The 21,001-nt window shown below is 33.1% G+C and overlaps 1 long non-coding RNA gene across 9 annotated transcripts in view; it reads right to left on the reverse strand.

Moving 5' to 3' along the window:
* The window catches only part of LOC124987335 (uncharacterized), a 143,958-nt gene that overhangs the window by 105,585 nt on the left and 17,372 nt on the right, over window positions 1-21,001 (reverse strand). For 8 of the 9 annotated variants that reach the window (XR_007109169.1, XR_007109172.1, XR_007109167.1 and 5 more), the window contains 2 exons: window positions 13,080-13,179; window positions 4,299-4,356 (listed from right to left, as the gene is read on the reverse strand). This is a non-coding gene — a long non-coding RNA (uncharacterized LOC124987335). Of the gene's footprint in view, window positions 1-4,298; window positions 4,357-12,165; window positions 12,241-13,079; window positions 13,180-21,001 lie in introns of all 9 variants that reach the window. The other variant, XR_007109170.1, reaches the window with a different exon arrangement.

The following is a 21,001-nucleotide window of genomic DNA, read 5'->3' on the forward strand; positions in this document are numbered from 1 at the left end:
CAGTTTATTCTGAATGTTTTTAAATTGTCACTGATACCATTCCAAAATTATATATTAAAGTAGTCACTTGTTTTATAAATATACAATGTTGTTTGGGGATTGGGGGTAATTGTGTCATGAAAAAGAAAATGAAGGATCATCATTGTTGGTTACCCTCTTGGAACAAGGAGAAATATGACTCATGAGTATATAACCTGTTTTTAAAAAATGGTAAAATCTTTTAGATTACTGAGGCCTATCCTCCACAAAGATATTTCTGAATTCTACTTTTTTCCTTTGTATTTCAAGGTCTGTATCTCATCCTACAAATGCTACTTACAAAGCCCATCATTCTTATGTTTAACCAAATAGGCTCAAGGGGCTGTTATGAAATCTTGATTGCCAGAATCTATTAAATTTTCTGACATTCCAGCACTAAAATTGTTTTGAATCCTTCAGTGTTTCCTCTATAATGCAAATAGATAGAGGTAGTTTTAACATGACTCTTGACACTTAACTCAAAAGTGACCTTTTATGGTTTTAGTAGAGTTGTGCTAAAATCTAAAACAAGAACATGTTCTAGAAATGTGCATGCCAAGATGAAGAAGAGTTTTTCCTTTCAAAAGAATTTAGAAACATACACAAAGCAGACATTTTTTTGCCCTCTGGAAAATTGTTACATTTCTAATTGATACAATTAGAATTGAGAGATTCAGGGATAAAAAGCCTGGGACACCAACAAAGAAGACAGTCACTCTTTTATTGTGCAAGTACGAAAGTGTTTATGATGACATACATATCACAGGTTTAACAGAAGAAAATGGATTTTCACTTTAACAGTTTAGAAATGAATGCTTCAAAACACTTTCTAATATTAGCTCTCACTTCCTTTCTTCTGCCTGAGTTTCCCCAGCCCCTAATATAGTGTCCACCAATGTCCGAAGCTCCACCTGCAGGATCTGCCCTATCTTTGAATGAGTTCATTTTGACTGAGGTAAGAAATACCTAAACTACTTCAATTGCACACTGGGGCTCTTACCATTTAGTTGGTCACAATGCTGAGGTTGGGAAGCATGGGAAATGAGACGATAAATGCTGATCAGTTGGATTCCATGTTGTTTTCTGAGCCTCACCTCTCTCATGTGATAACAGGCCTACCATAAAGTTTCTGAGGTTTCCTTGCCTCTTATGTATCCCAATCAGAATGAATGAGTTCTCGTTACCTTTTTTCCCCTCAGGAAGTACAATGTTAAATGATCTTTTAGTCTCCCTCAATAGAAATTATAACCGTAAGCCAAATAACTGGCTTTAAACCTGGTAGCTATGCCTCCTCCCTAAAGACGTCAATTGCTGCTTCCTCTGTGACTGCTCTCTTAAACTGCAATCACCAACTCAGTTTTTTATTGCTATGACTCGTACACCTATGGGCTGCGGTTACTGCTTTAACTTGTGCTATGGTTTGGATACAAAATATCTCTCAGAATTTCCTGTCAATGCAGGAATATCCAGAGGTAAAATTATTAGATTATGAGAACTGTGACCTATTTGGCTCATCCTATTTTGAATGGATTGACTGGGTGGTAACTATAGAAAGATGGGACATGGCTGGAGGAGGTGGGTCATTAGGAGTATACCCCAAAAGGGTATATCTTTCCTGTTGCCCTTTACCACCCTCAACTCTGCTTCTTAACTCTACCATGAGAGGAGTTGCTTCCCTCTGCTGGGTCCTTCCCTGCAAGATATGCTGTCTCACCTTGGGACTGGAGCACACACTGACCGTCTATAGATTCAAAGACTTCTGAAACCCTGAGCATCAAATAAACTTTTTCTCTTCTAAGTACTTCTTGTCAGGTATTTTGATCACAGTGACGCAAAGCTGACTAAAACATCTTGGATCCCCAAACAAGAATTTTTACTGTAAGTATAATTAGACACAATTAAAAATATGAATATCATTGTCCTTCAAACCTTCCTCTACTCTTATATTAAAACTGCAAGCCAAACACCTGTCCTGCCCTAGAAATAAAATCCCTGTGTCATCCCTAGTCAGAAAAGCTCACCACAAGCAGGGCCAAGACTATGACAAGGAGAGCAAGATACTCCCTCTCTGCACATTTAAAAGGGTTCCAAAAAAAAAAAGAACCCAGCAATTACAATAAATATTTTAATGCATAATTGTAAACAATGAAAATTAATGCAGATAAACTATGATGAACAAAACATTAAAATTTGAAATAGTCAGTATTACTAATTTTTCCTTTCCTTTTGTCTCAGGTTCCAACATGGCAAAGCACTATCACTGATTCTTTCTTACTTAAAATTTTGGTATTTGGAATGGGGGCTGTAGCTCAGTGGTGGAGAGCTTGCCTCACACACGAGGCACTGGGTTCAATCCTGAGCACCACATAAAACAAATAAAATAAAGGTATTGTGTCCATCTACAACTAAAAATATGTTTAAAAATTTTTTTGTATTTTGTTTATTGTAGCTTTGTGCCTGAGGCCAGCACTTTGCTCACCTCACCCTAGTTCTGCCCCTGCCAACAAGTACCAGGAAAAAACATACTACATAGTAATGCTCATGAAGAGAAAAAAAAAGTGATTTAGGAAATTTTCTGCAGTTGGAACATGAAATTCGATATAAATTCATTAGTATAAAATAAAATTTGTGAAAGTAGGACAATTTGTTAGTACCTCCAAATTTTGAAATTGTAAGTTATCTTCTTGGGCTTCTATTTTCAGTAATGGGAGTCTAGGTTACTAAGACTTTGGCTGTATTAACGTTTGGGTCTAGATAATTCTTTGGAGAGCTGACCTATATGTCTACCCACTAGATGCTAGCATTTCCTGATCTAACAATCAAAAATGCCTCTAGAAATTACCAAATATCTCCTGGTTGGAAATTTCACTCCCCCCACCCCACCCCCAGTAATTGAAGTCATCCCCTTTACTAAAAACTGAAAATGTAGACATTAAAATATAATCACAAAAAGTGATGAGCTGACAATATAATGGGGAACTGTTAGCCAAATTCTGAGTAAAGTTTTTTAAAAAAATCTAGTGTTTATCTCTCTGATAAGCAAAACATCAAATACCTGAGCCAATTTTGCTTTCAGGGCATTTGCAAGGAAGCAAATATAAACTTCAATTCTGACACACTGAAGGCAAGGGGTTTAGAAATCAAGTTTTACCAAAGATGAAGTGTCTAACAGAAAAATCTCTCCACGTTGTTAGACCCCAAAATGGAACTATAGTGAAACATGTCCTGCCTGTCCCCCACCGCACCCCCAGGACTTCAGCAAAGATTGCTTAGACACTAAGAAGGACAGGAGAGAAAGGGAAAAGAAAAGAAGAAGGGGAAAACCTCTGTTCTAAAAAAAATCTTCAGCTACAGGCTGGCCCTCCTGGGGATTTGCTGACCAGGATCTCATCACTTTATTTGAAAGGGAACTTAAAGTTATGATTTTGGATAAATGATCCTAGTTTCCTTAGCAAAAACAAATGCAAATTCTTACAAAAAGAAAGTATCTTCATTCTAAGTCTCCAAGACTCTCCAAATAATTTTCAAGGGCAATAAGATAGACAAGGAAACAAAGCACCATGGGCAAAAACCTGCATAAAGATAAGACAACTGAGAGCAATCTAATAAGACTTCAGATATTAGAATTGCCAGATACAGAATATAAAACTACACTTACTATATTTTTTAAATGGCATGCTTGAAAATATCTGCAGGGATAGAAAACTATAAAAAGTAGAAAAGTAATTTGAAAAGGAGCCTGATTAAATTTCTAAAATTGAAAATTTCAGTTACTAAAATTTAAACTCAATGCATTGTATTAACAGCATATCAGAGCCAGAAAAAGAGAGGATTCATGGATTGGAAGATAGATAAAGAACTATTCAGAAAAGTGTCTAGGAATTAGCAAGCAGAGAAGGCTGAGAAAACTTCATACGTGTTTAGTCTCAGTTCCAGAATGACAGAAGAAAAACTGCAAGCAAGAGCAATCCCATATTTATTAATGATAACTTACAAACTTTTTAAATATCTTAAAAATCAAACTACATCTCAAAATTGGTGGTTTGTTAGAACTACTATTTTGCAGGCAGCAATCATCATGTGTTGTGGTATTCATGTTGTCCTCACTTCAGCTGAATTTTGTGCACTGTCAACAGTAAATAAATTTATTTTAATTCTTGTTAAATATCTTCAAAAACTCTGCATTAGCATTGAGAAGTTACAGTTTTAGTTCATTTTGTGTTAATACAACAGAATACCACAGATTTTGTCATTTATAAAGAAAGAAATTTATTTCTTACAGTTCTGGAGGCTGGGAAGTCCAAGGTCAAGGGGACTGCATCTGGTAATGGCTTCTTGCTATGTCATCCCATGGCAGATGTGGAAGGAGAAGAGAGGCAAGAAAGAGAGCAAGAAGAGGGTCAAACTTACTTTTTATCTCAGGTCTTAGTTTCTCAATAACTAACCTACTCCAAGGTAACAACATTAATCCTTTAATGAGGGCAGAACCCAGATGCCCAGATCTCTTAACACGGTTGCCCTGGGGATTAAGTTTCCAACATGAACTTTGGGTACACATTCAAACCACAGTAGTTATTGTGATATGTATTGTACTTCAGAAAAGTTTGTTAAACGTATATATAAAGGGTCACACAATCTATTTAGTGAAGCAAATGCTCATAATTGAAATAACAGCCACAATTAAGTGGTCATTAGATTCTTGCAAAACAATGACTAAGTATTTATAGGAATAAGAGAAAACTATAAGCATATGATATTGTGGTATTATTTTTTTATTTTTTTTGTTTTTACAGACTCCATTTTGATTCATTGTACACAAATGGGTACAACTTTTAGTTTCTATGGTTGTGCACAATGTAGATTCATAGGGTAATGATGTCTGTCTCATTCCACCATCTTTTGTACCCCTGCCCCCTCCAGATAAAAGAATAAAAAAGATCATGTCCAAGCAATGCCATTGAGAAAACATTTACCAATTCCTTTGGGAAAATGACAAATTTCAAAATCAGTATGATCAATTCACATATCACATAGTACTATTATTGAGCTGGGGGTGTAGCTCAGTGGTAGCTCAAAGCCCTGAGTTTGATTCTCAGCACTGGAGGGGAAAACACACACACACACACACATACACACATAGTACTATTAGTAAGACTTTTGTGCTATTTTTTTTTCTTTTAGTGGTACATAAATGGTGCAGTTTACAATTTAGATTCAAAGAAAAATGGTATTTGAAGAGTGAAAAAATTACCAGAGCTGATTAAAGATGCCAATTCACATATTCAAAAAGCCCCAATCTCCCAAGCAGTATAAATTAAAGGAAATTCATACCCAGTCATCAACATGAACCTGTTTAAAACAAAAAACAAACAGAAAAAAAGACCAGAGAAAAAGCAAGCAGAGAGGACTGAGGTTGTGGCTCAGTGGCAGAGCACTTGCCTAGCATGTGTGAGTCACTGGGTTCAATCCTCAGTGCCACATAAAAAATAAAATAAAATAATTATATCCATCTACAACTAAAAATATTTTTTAAAAACGAAGAGCACAAAAAAATAAAAAGCTAGTAGAGGGGTGGAAAATAAAAACAAACAACATTCAAATAAATGGAGTAGAAAGTTCAATATTGCTAAGATGGGTATTCTCCCCTGATTGGCTCATATATTCAACATCATCCTTATCAAAATGTAGGCAGCTTTGACAGAAATCAACAAGATGACACCAAAATTTATATAGCATTGCAAAATACCAAATTGCCAACACAATTTTGAAAATTACATTTTCCAATTTCAAAACTTCATGTAAAGCAATAGTTATCAACACAATGTACTGGCAAAAAGATAAATAGATCATTGAAACAGAATTCAGAGCCCAGAAATATTCCTTACATTAAGAAAAAATTCTTACTTAAAAGGTCAGTTGATTTTCAACAAAGGTGCCAAATAAATTCACTGGGGAAATGACAGCCTTTTTAACAAATTATTCAAGGAAAAATGGATATCCACATGCCAGAAGATGAATATAGATCTTTATCTCACACCACATATAAAATTAACATAGAATGGATCATACACTTAAGTGTATGAAGCAATTAAAATTCTAAAACAAAACAAAGATGAAAATCTTCAACAACTCAAGTTAGGAAAAAAAATTTCTTAAATGTGACACCAAAAATATGGTTCATTTAATTTTATGTGTGTGTGTTTGTATGTATGTGGGTGGGTGATACGGGTATTTGAACCCAGTACCTCACACATGCTAGGCAAGAGCCCTGCCATTCAGGTACATCCTCTACCCTAGAAATTTGTTGATAAATTAGAGACTGTACACTCATTTTACTTTCAATTGCTTGGGTGGATTAGATTCAAGAAAATGTAATTGTTCTAGGGTTGGGATTGTGGCTCAGTGGTGGAGCATTTGCCTGCATGCATGAGCCATTGGGTTCAATCCTCAGCACCACATTCAAAACTAAATAAAATAAAGTTTTAAAAAAAGCTGAAATTCTGGAAAAAGAGAAATAAAAAAAGAAAAAACGTAATTGTTCTAAAGGAATTTTCTGCCATTCGGTTACCAGTCTAGTTACACATGAAGAATTCTTATTAAGTCAAAAGAGAACAGGACACATTTGAAAGTAGAATTGACCCCTTGATTCAGTTTTACAAACTAAAAGACTCAAGATTCAGGTCACTGTGGACCCTTTTCCTTACCCAAAAAGATATTCACCCTATTAATCATTAGAATGTCCCACATTTTTGAATCTGCAACATCATGGCCTCATAACAAATTAGACATTTAAGGAAAATTACATTTTTTCCTTTCAGGAAAAATTTCTTTTCAGGAAAAAATTTTTAAATATGCGGTTTCTCAGTCATGGCTTTTTAAATACTAAAAAAAAAAAAAGAAAAAAAACAACTGTTTTTACAACCTAGACTGCTGAAGCGGTCTGTAGAACCAGTATCAACAGAAGTTTTATGCCTGTTGGAAAATCATGCTAAAGATTTTTTTAATCTGAAAAATAACATCATCACTGTGGATTCCATTCTGAAATTCAAAGGCAAGAATTATAACGCATTGTTAAAACATTAGCAACATTTCATTTTTTAAAAAGATGATTTAGTTTTCCTGAAATAAAGAGTTGATTCTATCTTATTACTGTTCAAGAATTTGATACTTAGGCTGGGGTTGTAGCTCAGTGGTAAAGCAGTTACTTTACACATATGAGGCACTGGGTTTGATCTCCAGTACCACATAAAAATGAATAAAAAAAAAAGGTATTTTGTCCATCTACAACTAAAAATATTTTTAGAAGAATTTGATACAAAATATAAGAGATACAGCATATGCCAACTATTAACCAGGAAAAATGAACCTGATACATAATTCACATTGATAATGTCTAGTTAGTCAACCAAGTGATTTGTAATCATAAAGGTTGCCAGAAATTGAATGAAGAATGGACCACAGTAAAATCCATTTGTTTTTTGTTTATTTGTTTGGTATTGTTATTTAATTATGTGACTTTTATTGCCATTTTGATCACCGTTTCTGAGCAGCACAAATTAAATCACACAAATTTACTTAAAAGTTTGTGACTATTAAGTAGGCTAAAGAATGAACAAATTGAGACAGATATTATTACCCTATAATAATACTATCTACATGTATGATTATACTACTGGTGTGACTCAGCACCATTCCATAGCCAGCGGAATGAGAAGTTATACTCCATTTGTGTACAACGTGTCAAAATGCATTCTTCGGTCCATAACCAATTAGACCAAATTTTAAAAATTAATTTAAGAAAAGAATGTACAAATTGAATCACTACTGTATGTAATATCTTCTTACAAAATTGTCTTAGTGTTTTATGCTTGAAAAAGGAAAATGTCATTCCTTCTAATCCCAAAACCCTCTCCCCATTTTAAGTATTTAGTGAATACACAGTTCAGCACAGTTCATTCTAATTCAGTATATTGTGTTAAATTGTTTCTATATATTCTAAAATAAGTCATTTAATAGAATCCAATTGATACCATAAAACTTAAGCTTTCTTTAAATGTCTTCATTGTATAGTATTTACTCAGTTAAAATATCTCCATTGTGAAGTACTCAGTTAAAATTACAATATGATGGTGAAAGAACATATAACCTCTAATTAATATAATCCTATTAAATTATACACAGACAAAATATAACATCAACTTAAAGCTTAGCATATTACTAAAGGGGTAATATGAGTATTTTTCAAATGTAAAACTACTGAACCATGTCAGAATTTACCAGTATAGTAATATTAGTCATAGTAAGTATTTTAATTGGGATTACAGAGTATAAGTATTACAAATTTAGAGTAAATTAAACTTTAAGTGTGATAACAAATGGACCCTCTTCTGATTTCCTTTATATAATTTTTAAAACAGAAAGTTCCTTTTCTAACTTTAGACTGATTATAATACCAGAGTACCTATGGATCTCCTTAAGGAAAACAATAGACTTAAAATTTACTGGATTCATTATTGAAATCTAATATTTGTTTTAAAAAATCAGCTTTCTAAATTTTGTAAGTAAATTTCCAATAACAAATGTTTGATGGTTCAGGATAACAAAATTCTGGACATACACTACACATTTCAAGAAACTAATGTGATTATGGTGAGAGTTGGGAAAGATCCTCTTTTATACACTGAATGCTCCCTGCAATGTACAGTAGCACTCTACCTTGGAATTCACTTTACCACCATTATCACATTAATTTCTAGTATCACCTTTTCTTTCCTGGAGAGATTAACCATCCATTCATTCAAAAAGTTCTTATCAAGCACCCACTCTATGTCATATATTATGCTAAAAATTTGGGACATAAATATTCATTCGATATGTAGCATTTGTAATTGCCATTAAAAAGTCTACAATCTAGTTAAGAAAGATGCACAAAAATAAATAAGCAATAAAATACAGGTTCTAGAATAGAATCATATAGTGGAACGGTTTAGAGACAGAGGTCAGTCACTAAGAGAGAGAGAGATTTCAAGGTGTTAACAAAGATGAAGCTAGAATGAAAAGTTGGTACTTGCCAAGGGAGCAGAGAGGAAAGACCATACTGTCCAGAAGGAAAATACACTGAGAACAAAAGTACAAAAAACTTACATGATAACATGACTACAAGCCATTCAGTTTAAATGAAATTTAACATGCAAGGAGTACCAATAATTTTTGGATAGGTGACAGGAAAAGGTTCCTGGAACTGCCTGAGGCAGTCTGCAATTGCCCAATAACAGGAGACGTGTATATACGCTAATAATAATAATAATAATACCTGTATTTTATAAACAAAGAAACCACTGAAGGATTTTTAAATATAAAACTCACAGAAACACAAATTTCCATAATATCTAAACAATTTATGCATTTAGTTTTCCTCAACAATGGTCAAACTAACATGTCACATTTCATGATGTATCCATTAAACAACTAATACCACCATTTAGAAGACCTATTTGACATTTATATGTACACAATGTTCCAGAACCAATGTCTCAATGTCTAGCAAACTTATGAATTAAATGGCAATTCTACTACCTGAAGAGTAGAGCCAACACTCAAAACATACCACCTAAGTTCTTCAGGGAATACCACTGAGATTCTACTTAAAGAACACATGCGACATAAGCATATGTATATACACATAACAATAAGTTTAGTACCTAATATAGTAATATACTAAAAGATTGTCAAAAGTTGTATCTACATAAAATCACAAAAGCAAATGTTTTGTCCTGACACATTTTGGTGTACCACAATCAAAACTTTTTTAAAATATATTTTTAGTTGTAAATAGACAAAATATCTATATCTTATTTATTTGTTTTTGTGTGATGCTGAGGATCAAACCCAGTGCCTCACACATGCTAGGAAAGCACTCTACTACTGAGTTACAATCCCAGCCCCATAATCAAAACTTTAGTACATGATCATTATGAACCAGTCAGACTAGACTAAAAGGAAGCAGCCCCATCTATAGTTGTATACATGAAAGCTCCGTTCAGTTTAGTGGGTTGCAGGTGTAGATAAATGGTAGAGCACTTGCTGAGCATGAACAGGCCCTGGGTTTGATCCCCAGTGCTTGGGGGAAAAGGTTCTTGAAGTTTTATACAGCACTTGGAATTTAAAGTAGAAGCTCAGAGGTTAGTAGTCCAGAATCCTGGGTCAGCCACGGATCTTATGTAATTAAGCTCTTTAACTCTTAAGCTTCCTCATCTAGAAACTTGGGATTATTATTCCTCCCTCATATGACTGCTGTGAAGACAGAATGAGATATGGAAAGTACATATCATGAAGCTAAGCAAATTTTATTCAATAATAATAATGAGCATTTTATTGTCATAACTACAAAAAGAATTATTCTACCTTTATAAACTCAAGCTTGTATATTAATTATTTTATTTACTCACATTATAACACTAAAGACATTTCCAAAGCCTAGTTCCACTGAAAAGGTTTAGCATAGGCTATATGTAAAAATAATAATAACAATACTGAGAAAGATCATCTAAAATAATGTTTTCAGGGAATACAATTATGAAAATGCATCAAGGTACATATAATAATTATCTGTAAAGCATAAGACAGGAGTCCTATTTTACAACAGACATACTGGAAGTCTTTTTGAGAAAAAGAAAGTTGTACAATAACAACCTTTCCTCCAAATAAAAATTTTTTTCAAAAAAATGCTACTCTTTTTTCACTACATGGCCTATTTGAAAACAGTTCGCCTAGATGGTTGGGTTGGCCATAATCATGCAAGCTCATATGGGTACAATAAGATGAGGAGGCAAGAATAGAATATCTAAGTGTAGTTTTGACTTTAGTGAGCATCACTTCTACCAGTCTTTGACCATGAGATTTATTTATACTCTGAAAGAAAAAGTTAAAAGATAGTAACAATAAAGAAGAAATAAAAAATTATTAGGGAAAATAGCATGGAGGTTCCTAAAGAACTACCATAGACCCAGGAATCCCTCTTCTGGGTATACACAAAGGAGATGAAATCACCATGGCATAAAGATAACAGCACTCCCCATTCCCATGTGCATTACAGTTTTATTCTAATAGACAAGATCCAGAAACAACCAAAGGGTCCATGAACAGACAAATGGACAAAGAAAATGTGTGATATATAGAGATATACATACACAGACACACACACACATATATATACACACATAAATATATACACATGTGTACACATGTGTGCACATGTGTACAAATGGATATACATGTGTGTGCATGTACACATGTGTGTATATGCATATGTATTGCATGTATGTGTGTAAACATATGTATATATGTATGTATATATATTTTTTCAAATTTTTTCTGATTTCTTTAACTTATATGTCATGATCTATTTTAATCTCAATTCTGTTTTTTCATATTTTTAGTTGTAGGTGGACACAATACCTTTATTTTATTTATTTTTATATGGTGCTGAGGATTGAACCCAGTGTCTTATGCACGTGAGGCAAGTGCTCCACTGCTGAGCCACAGCCCTAGTCCATATATATATTTATACACACACACATACACACACACACATACACACACACACACACACACACACACATACACATAAAGAGAGACTATCATTCAGCCTTAAAAAGGAGATTCTGCCATTTGTCACAAAATGAATGGATGAACCTGAAATGTATCATACTAGTAAAACAAGCCAGACACAGGAAAATAATAATGCATCTCACTTACATGTAGAATCTTTTTTAGAAAGCTAACATATACAGAGAAAAAGAATGAAACTATGGTTATGGGGAGGAATGGGAAGATGTAAGTCAAAGGATACAATGTAGCCAATAATAGGATGAAAAAGTTCAGAGATTTAATATACAACATGAGACTATAGTTAATAAAAGTATATTGTATTTAAGATTTTTAAATAAGGAGATTTTAGCTGCTCTTGCAACAAAAAAGTAATTATGTGAGATGATAGATATGCTAATTTGCTTCACTATAGTAACTATTTTACTACCTGTATGCATTCCTTAATATCATGGTGTGAACCTTAAATATACACAATAAAATTTATTCTTTGAAAAAAAGGAAAAACACTAGTAAAGCAAGACTATTAAAAAAACTTACTTCGATGATCTGATAGTGAAGGTGAATCAAGTGAAAGCAGGTAGAATAAAAAAAGGGCCAAAGCAACATCAATACCTGTATCGAATATATTTAAATATATTCATATACATAAATATACACATACATGCACATTCACATATATACATATTTCATGGTTAGATAAGATTAGGTCAAATCATAAATATAAGTATTAGAGCAAAATGAGATTATGATTATTAAATATGCATTAAATTATAGTAGCCTAAACTGCAGATTGCTATGTAAATCACTACTGATTTTTTGTAATAATAGTAAACATATGGAGTCATTCACTGTTATCTCTGGCATAGCAGTCTGGGACAAGCATTAACAATGACTACCAGTTGAAAGACAAAATAATCTATTTGAAAATGGAAGAAAACCTTTACATTGATATGGCAGTTACCCATAAGTTTCTCAAATAAGTAATACATTTTAAAATAAGTATATAATATATGTATTTGAATGTAAGAGTCATGAATTATTCATTAGCTGGCATGTCATATGGAAATAAGAACAAAGGTGAGATGAGCTAATCAAACTGCTCTGAGCTGGGTGTGGTGGCACATGCCTATAGTCCCAGCTACCTGAGGCTGAAGCAGGAGAATTGTTGGAGCAACACAGCCAGACCTGGGCTCAAAACAAATAAACAAACAAACAATAAAACTGCTTTTAAGTACATTCAGAAACAATAAATGATTACTTCCATTTTTTTTTTTTTTCTGTCTGGGTGATTTCTGTGCTATCCTTTAGATTCAAGTAATGAAGCATCATAGTTCAACAGTCCAATAATATCTCATAAAACAAAGTTTAACTCAAATTATTGTTTGATAACACTACAAACACAAAATAACATTAATCTTGATCTTCCATATATGAAGATGACACTGACTCACCATAAGTAGGGATGAGCTTCAAGTTGTTTCTCCTCAGTGAAGATGGACTTGCTCATCTAGACAATTTTACCAAAGCTCCCTGGTGAACAACAGCTTATATCTGCAAGATGAGTATTCACAATGGTCACAGAAAATTACAAAATAAAATAATCAATATAGAAATAAAACTTGTCTTCCTTGCAAAATCACCATATTCTGATAGAGCAAAATAAACTCTGACAAATGTATAAATATACTTGTATGAAATTATATATGTATTTACTCTGACACAATTATTTTATTCTATATATCACTAATATACAAATAATAAGAGCCTGACCTCTACCCCTAACTAAAAATATTCTCAGCAGTCTTAACAAAAATATTGCTTCTGACATGTAAAATCAGAAGTGCATAATGATAATGCTCAAAACATGAAAGCATGCCAACTTTACATCCCTCATCACCAGTAGCAATATCTGAGGAAATTACAGAATATTTTTGTTAATGTTAGCAATATTCTCAATAGCATTAAATGCAGCATGACTAGAGCCAAAATTACTTTGACATTTCCCAGAATTCTGAAAAATGCTCCCACTTTTTATGAAGAAAAAAATACTTTGGTTACTAACTACAGTGTTCATTCTTGTTAATACATAAGTTTTATAATAAAATATTTCTACTGCTTCTTGATGTGGAATTTTATCAGTTTCTAGTTGAATGTCTTCCATAAGAGTGAGGAGCTGATTACATATTACTGGAGCACATTTTTAATAAGTAAAATTAATGTTATGTGCCTCTTTATTATTTAAGAGAAAAGGAAATTAGACTAAAAACCTAAAAATCAATAAGAAGCCATTAACAACTAGATATAACTAAAACAACATCACAATGCTAAGTGCCCATAATGAGTAAAACATTCTTTAAGCGTTCTATAAACTCATATAAAACTAACAAGGCATTATACAAAAACTGCTGATATTAATAAAACATTTTTTTTTTCAGTTTCTCTACAGCTGTTCACAAAAACTAACAGCTAAATTCTAACACAGCTCCCCTGCAAGAGCAGAAAAGATGAAGTGGAAAAGTAACAGCCTCATACCAGGGCATGACTACAACCACAGAGCTGAAGCTCTGGGGCTCCTCTTGCAGGTAGAGTTCAGGAAATTTCAACACACCTACTGAAAACATGTGCTACAACCTGCAATGCAGGTTCACTACCACCTGTAACAAATAAACTCTGTTAACACACATTTTCAGTCACAATTCCATTTTAATCGGCCATTGAGGTATATTCTCTTTAACAATTTTTCATTATTTTCCTTACCACCATCCAGCACAAACTCACTAATACTAGGAGTCTTCCACTAGGCCACAAAAATCCTTAAAGTTCCTCTTCATTTTGGTTTCCAATTTTACAATACCTAGCACAGCACTTAAGTAATAGTTTGGTGTCCAGCATGGTGGTGCATGCCCATAAAATTTAAAAAAGAATGGGGGCTGAGGATGAAACTCAGTGGTAGAACACTCTCAGGTTCAATCCCCAGTATCACATGTAATAATAAAAACATCAACAAGAGTCGAGTAAGAGAGGAAAAGATGACAACTGGCCACTATAAACCCTATTATCAATTTTATAACAAGTTTTACAGAAAGTGTTACAGATACTAAAAAGAAGGAAAACCGGGCTTAGAATAAAGATTTCAGAGAGGAACTGCCATTTGCAATGACTCCTAAAGAATAAATAGCTGCTAGAAAGAGGGACACATAGATGAAGGACATTTTTAGTGGAGGGAAGAGGTGAAAATTTTGTAGGTGCAAAAGGGTATACAATATTCTGAAACTGTCAAATAGCTGAGGGGCAAGTAAAGATGAGAAGATAAAGGAATGAGGAAGATCACAAAGATGATAAAAAGCTGGACCTCTATCCTTACTAAAGGAGTTAAGCCAGGAGAGTGACATAATTATTAAAAAGGCCTTGGCAGCAGTACAAAAGGAGGTAGGTGGGGGACAAGACTGAAGGCAAAGGACTCAATCAGACAAGACAAAGTTGGCTTGACCATATGGTACAGGGAAATATGGTGATCCAACTCATCACTAATGACTCTCAGGAATGTTACCCAATGGGTCTCAAACTCAGACCCAGAGTTAGAGAACAATACAGAATTTAATTTATTTTAGAAAACTATGTATACGATACAATCTCAATGAAAAAGATGGTGCAAATGACTGAAATTATATCAAATGCCAAAATGTTAATATCAACTAACTCTGAGTATCAGGGTTTTGGGTCATGTTTTTCTTGCTGTTGATATATTCCAAATATACTACAAAAGAAAACTAAACCTTCCTTGAACTTTAACAGCTAAAATCAACATTAAATATTTTGAATGGTCTGGCAATATCCCTTCATCACCACAACCCAGCATATATAAAATAATTATTCCTGCATTGGACTTTAACTCATATTCTGTCTTCCTCAGCAACATTTTCTTGCCCAAAATGCCTATGGAAATCCAAACTTCATCATACTACCAGCTATACTGATCTTATTACTGTCCCATATATTTTGATATCTAATCATATTTAATTTATCCAAAACTATGCACAATAGTTATCCTACAAATTGTTCTTCCTAAATTTTTATAAAAATAAAGCAAGCCCAAAATCAATCCTATTCCAAAACAAATATCTGTACATGACTCATTTATGGACATATATTCATATAATTATACCAATGTTTTGATAAACTTCAAACTTATGTGTATAACTACTACTAAAGAATTTTCAAATATACTACCTCAGAAAAATTGCCTGTAGTTATACATTGAATTGTATCCCCGAAAGAGATCCCTATTTGGAAATAGGGCCTTTGCAAATGATCAAATTAAGATGAAATCATTAGGGTGGGCCCTAATCTAATATTACTGGTGTCCTTATAAACAGGGAAATTTGGACACAGAGACAAATGTGCACACCAAAAGGACACCAAGTAAATATAAAGTCAAAGATCAGAATAATCAATCTTCAAGCCAAGAAACAAGAAAGGTTTCCAGCAAACCTCCAGAAGCTAGGAGAGAGACATGGAAAAGATTCTATCCCACAGCTCTCAGAAGGAAGCAACCAGGCTGACACCTTGATCTTGTACTTCCATTCTCCAGAACTTGACATCAAACTGTTTTGTTTTTTAAGCCACCCAGTTTGTGGTACTTTGTTATGGCAGCCCAAGCAAAATAATACACCTACTAAGGGAAACCATGTTTTTTACCCCCTGAAAGTCACTAAAAGCAAAAATATTCTAAAGGTTAGAAATCATAAATTTAAAAATTTCTTGCTATTTATTGTTCAATCTGGTAGCAAATATGTTATTTAATAGCTAAGTCAACCTAATGCCAAAATAAATTTATATTGTAGATATAATTCTTTCTTCATTCTATATAGCAAAATTGATACAGATACCATAATTTAAACTAACATTGGAATGTTATCATCCTATAGATAATGGTATATAAGAATACCAGGAGGGCTTGGGGTGTGGCTCAGTGGTAGAGTAGTCACCTAGCATGTGTGAGGCACTGTGTTCGATCCTTAGCACCATACAAAAATAAAAATTAAATTAAATATAAAGCTATTTTAAAAATAGTTTTAAAAAAAGAATACCAGGAGGTTATATAAGTTTTCCTTTGCTTCTTAAGACAGTTGCTTTATGCATTTTACATGCCTGTGAGAATGTAATTTGAACCATAATCAAAAGATAGCATAATGAATTACTTGGTAAAGAAACAAAGGCATTGGCATATAGCAGGAATGGATCCTAGAGTGATACATATTTCAGTTGAAATCCTTGCACTGTCATTTATTAACCACATGACTCAAGCAAATTACTCAATCATGCTTGAGCCTTGAATTCTTTATCAGTAAAATGGGAATTTTACATTTTACATAAATGGATCAAATTAAATAATATATGAAATTTGCTTAGCATATAATGATAATAGAATTTTGCTGTTTATAGAACAGGAAAATTCATAAGTTAAAGGGTTTTATTTACTTCTCTTGGATAGGAAAATAATTAGGCAAGCTTATGTAAGAACAAAAGTCTTGAACATACATACTATGTATAAAAACTATTGACTTCAGCTAATTCCTTGCTATAAAATTCAGGACTTTTCAGAATTTTAGAATTAATTTGTCACAACTTGCTACAGTTTGGATCTGAAATGTCCCTAGAAAAGCTCATGTGTTTAAATCATGGTCCCCAGTGCAAGTGAGGTTCAGAGTTGGGGTTTTTCAGGCAACAATTGGATCATGAACGCTCGACCTCATCAGTGGATTAACCCACAGAGAGCTGAATGTACTACTGGGAGGTGGCACCCAGTTGGAAGAAGTAGGTCACAAGGGTGGTGATGTCCTGAAAGAGTTTATCTTCTCCAAAGCCCCTTCCTCTCTCTGCTTCCTGTTCTGAGCAGCTTTTCTCCATCATGTCCTTCTGCCATGATGTTTCTGCTTTAGAGTCAGCCAACCATGGACTGAATGCTTTAAAACCATGAGCCAAAATAAACTTTTCCTCTTCTAGATTATTCCTGTCAGGTATTTTGGCCATAGCAACACAAAGTTAACCAACATACAACTCAAAACACATTTGAACTTAATCTTAGAACTGAAGTACAAATAGGATCTTGGTGACTTTGAGTTCTGTCAATAGACAATAGACATTATTTGGCTTTCGAAGTCCCACAATACCACTCCCTTCTTCCTTCAGATCACTAAGCATTAACCAGTTCAAAAAACTACCTGGATAACCCTAGTGGTGTGGTTAAATTCATTGTAATCATCTACTAAATGTGTTTGCCTCTTTATAAATAAAAATCTTATCAAATATATATTTCAAAAATTAACTAAAACTGGGGGAATAGCTCAATGGTATATATCACACAAGGCCCAAATTTCTATCCCTTGCACTGCAAATAACAAGTTAACAACAAAAAAGAGCTTATTTTGGAATTCAAGTAATTATTTTGAGAAATATGTAAGCAATGCAAAACCCAAAATATCACTAAAATCCAAAAGGATCTGGTACATCATGCAAACACTCTACACGACATACAAATTTTACTTCTACTGCTAATTATAATACATATAAACTGAAACTTATATCTGTATCTTCATATTTTCAAACATGAAAAGTTATACAATTAACCCTAGAAAGACTGCAATTATTATAGAGAAAAAAATAGTATTTTTGTCAGTCTTTTCATCTAAAACAGTTATCTGCGCTGGTCAAATTTGCCAGAAAATATATCAACAACCCACTTCTTGTGAGACAGGTAAATGGTAATTATTCTTAGCATCATTTAAAAAAATTTGATGAGCTATAAGAATATATTTAATGCTATAATAAATTCAATAGCAGCATCAAAGCTAATGTGTGATCAAGATCAAATATAAGGTTTTTTGAAAAATCTTTATAAAAACATGTTTTGCCTTTATATTTAGTGTAGTTCCTAACTTTAACTCAGCTAGGCTTTGTCAGTTGAGTTTTAGAAAAATGAACTGGGTGTGGTGGTGCAGGCCTATAATCCCAGCTACTTTGGAGGTTGAGGCAGGAAGATCAAAAAGCAGAGGCCAGCCTCAGCAATCTAGTGAGACCCTGTCTCAAGCTAAAAAAATAAAAAGGGCAGAAAATATAGTGTTAGAGCACCACTGGATTCAATCCCCACTATGAAAAAGGAAAAAGAAAATTAAAATGAACTTGCTTCTTACTAAATTAAGCAAAATAAAGGCCTCTTTTCAGAGAATACTGTTATATAACAACTTTTTATTTGCAGAGAGAAAATTAAATTAACATTCAATTTAAACAAAATAGAGTATTGAGAAAAAAATCTAAGATCTTATTTTAAAGAATTGATCTGAAATTTTAAAATGCCATATTCTATTTATTCAACATATATATTAAGAGTACTTTAATTTTGGCAGCCCCAAATTATAATTCCAAGATTTTTTTCAAAAGGTAAATAGCAAGAGAAAGCAAAATATATTTTATTTTTCTTTTAAAGTCCCAATATAGTAACACTAATAAAATCACATGAGGGTATTATATTAAGAAAACATAATCTGTTACATTTTTGGGAAAAGATCATATCAATTATTATCTTCCTGAGGGCAAGGACTATATCTTTATGCCATATGACTGAAGTATGAAATAAACTCAATAAATGTGTTGACTACATCTTAAGAACACTAGACAAAATTAACAATATTCCTAAGAATAAAATAGTGGGAAAATTCTAAAGATCTGAGAATTCAAGAAAGGACACAAAGAAATTTTTACAACATGCAAATCTATCATTGGCTGAAGAAAATTCCACCCTTTTTGCCCACAGACAACTCTGAAATCATAGCTACAAATTGTGTACTGGCTATGTCAATGGAAAATATACAACCAATGTTATTAGTTTTGAAAGAATTTCAACTTGGACTAAAATGAAGTCACAAAGAACAGTACACATATTTAAGTTAGTATATGAAAAAAAATCCCACATTATTCAATTTATCTACCTAGTAGAGGAGAGCAACATGGGGTAATTTAACCAGTATAGAAAATTATTTATATTACAGATGTTCACCAGAAATTACAATTAGATAAAAAAATGCTTCATAAAATATTCTCACACATATGCTCCCTCAGAAAGAAAGCCTTCCTAGACAGAAATTAAAGAAATCATATTTTGTAAGGATGACTAAAGTAATGCCTAAATAAAAGGAGTACTGAATACTGGTATCTGATTACAAATCTCTCCTCACTCATATGCTTTCCTACTAGAAGATGCTGAACCCATAAGATAATTTGACCTAAAATATTCAAAGACAAATGTGCTATCTGGTTTACTTATTAAATACATCTCAAGAATATTTATAGCATTGACAAAATTGCTATTAGTAGCTTCATCCACTCTAACAAATATGATTACTGGTATTATAAGTTTCCAGTATGTGTTTATAGAAAAAAGCAAATAATTTACTCAACCAACTATTTGATTTCGAAGCAACAGATTTTGGAAAATGTGATTTTACAATAGGATATATAACTCCAACCTCCAGTTTTGCAGCTATTTTTTCATAGATGCATAGCACAGTATGAATATTATGATTCAAGCTTAATCATTTCAACTAAGAATGAATTAAATTTGTTTGAGTAAAAACCTGAAAAAGAAAGTACATGCATGTAATTCTAAGTTTTAGAACAGGATTTTTCTCTAAAGAAAGTTTAAAAATGTGTTTCCACATTATTCTATTTGTGCTATTTTCACTTTAGGACTAGCAAGTTGGTCACGAAACAGAAACAAGGAACGAACTCATTTTCAAATAAAAAGTCATTTGTAATGCGAACATAGCATGAACTACATAAAAAAGGAGAAAATAATTCCTTAAAGTCCTGACTGCAAAATATATTGAAAATTAGATACATGTACATGTAAAAAGACAGTTGTGTTTTTGCCCGTTCCTATTTTCCTGCCCTGATTAGACTGAAGAGGGCAGAAAATTAACTGCAGGGTTAAAGAGCTCAGTGAGTGTCTCATTATACCAAACTATCACTGTTTCCAAGAAAGTCCAAAAAATATAGAAGGGATTCACAGTCTCTAGGAGACACACTGTCTTAACATTCTATGAGGAGCTTCCAAGATGACATGGATATATTGTTTTTCCCTATAGGAAAAAAAAATCTAAGGGAAAAATCTCTCTTCTTTCTTCTCTTGTCCTTCTCCTTAACCTCCCTCTCTCTTCTTTCCCTTTCACTTAAGAACGACCCAAAAAAATGATAGGCAAAGTGAAGAGAAGGGTGCCTAAATTGATTTCAGGGGAACTGGGTTTTATTCCCTGCTCTGTAACTTACTATATTGTCTTGATGACATTTTCTATGCTTCTCTTTTTAGTTTATTTTC

The sequence above is a fragment of the Sciurus carolinensis genome, chromosome 6, assembly GCF_902686445.1.
Source record: "Sciurus carolinensis chromosome 6, mSciCar1.2, whole genome shotgun sequence".
Lineage (NCBI taxonomy): Eukaryota > Metazoa > Chordata > Mammalia > Rodentia > Sciuridae > Sciurus > Sciurus carolinensis.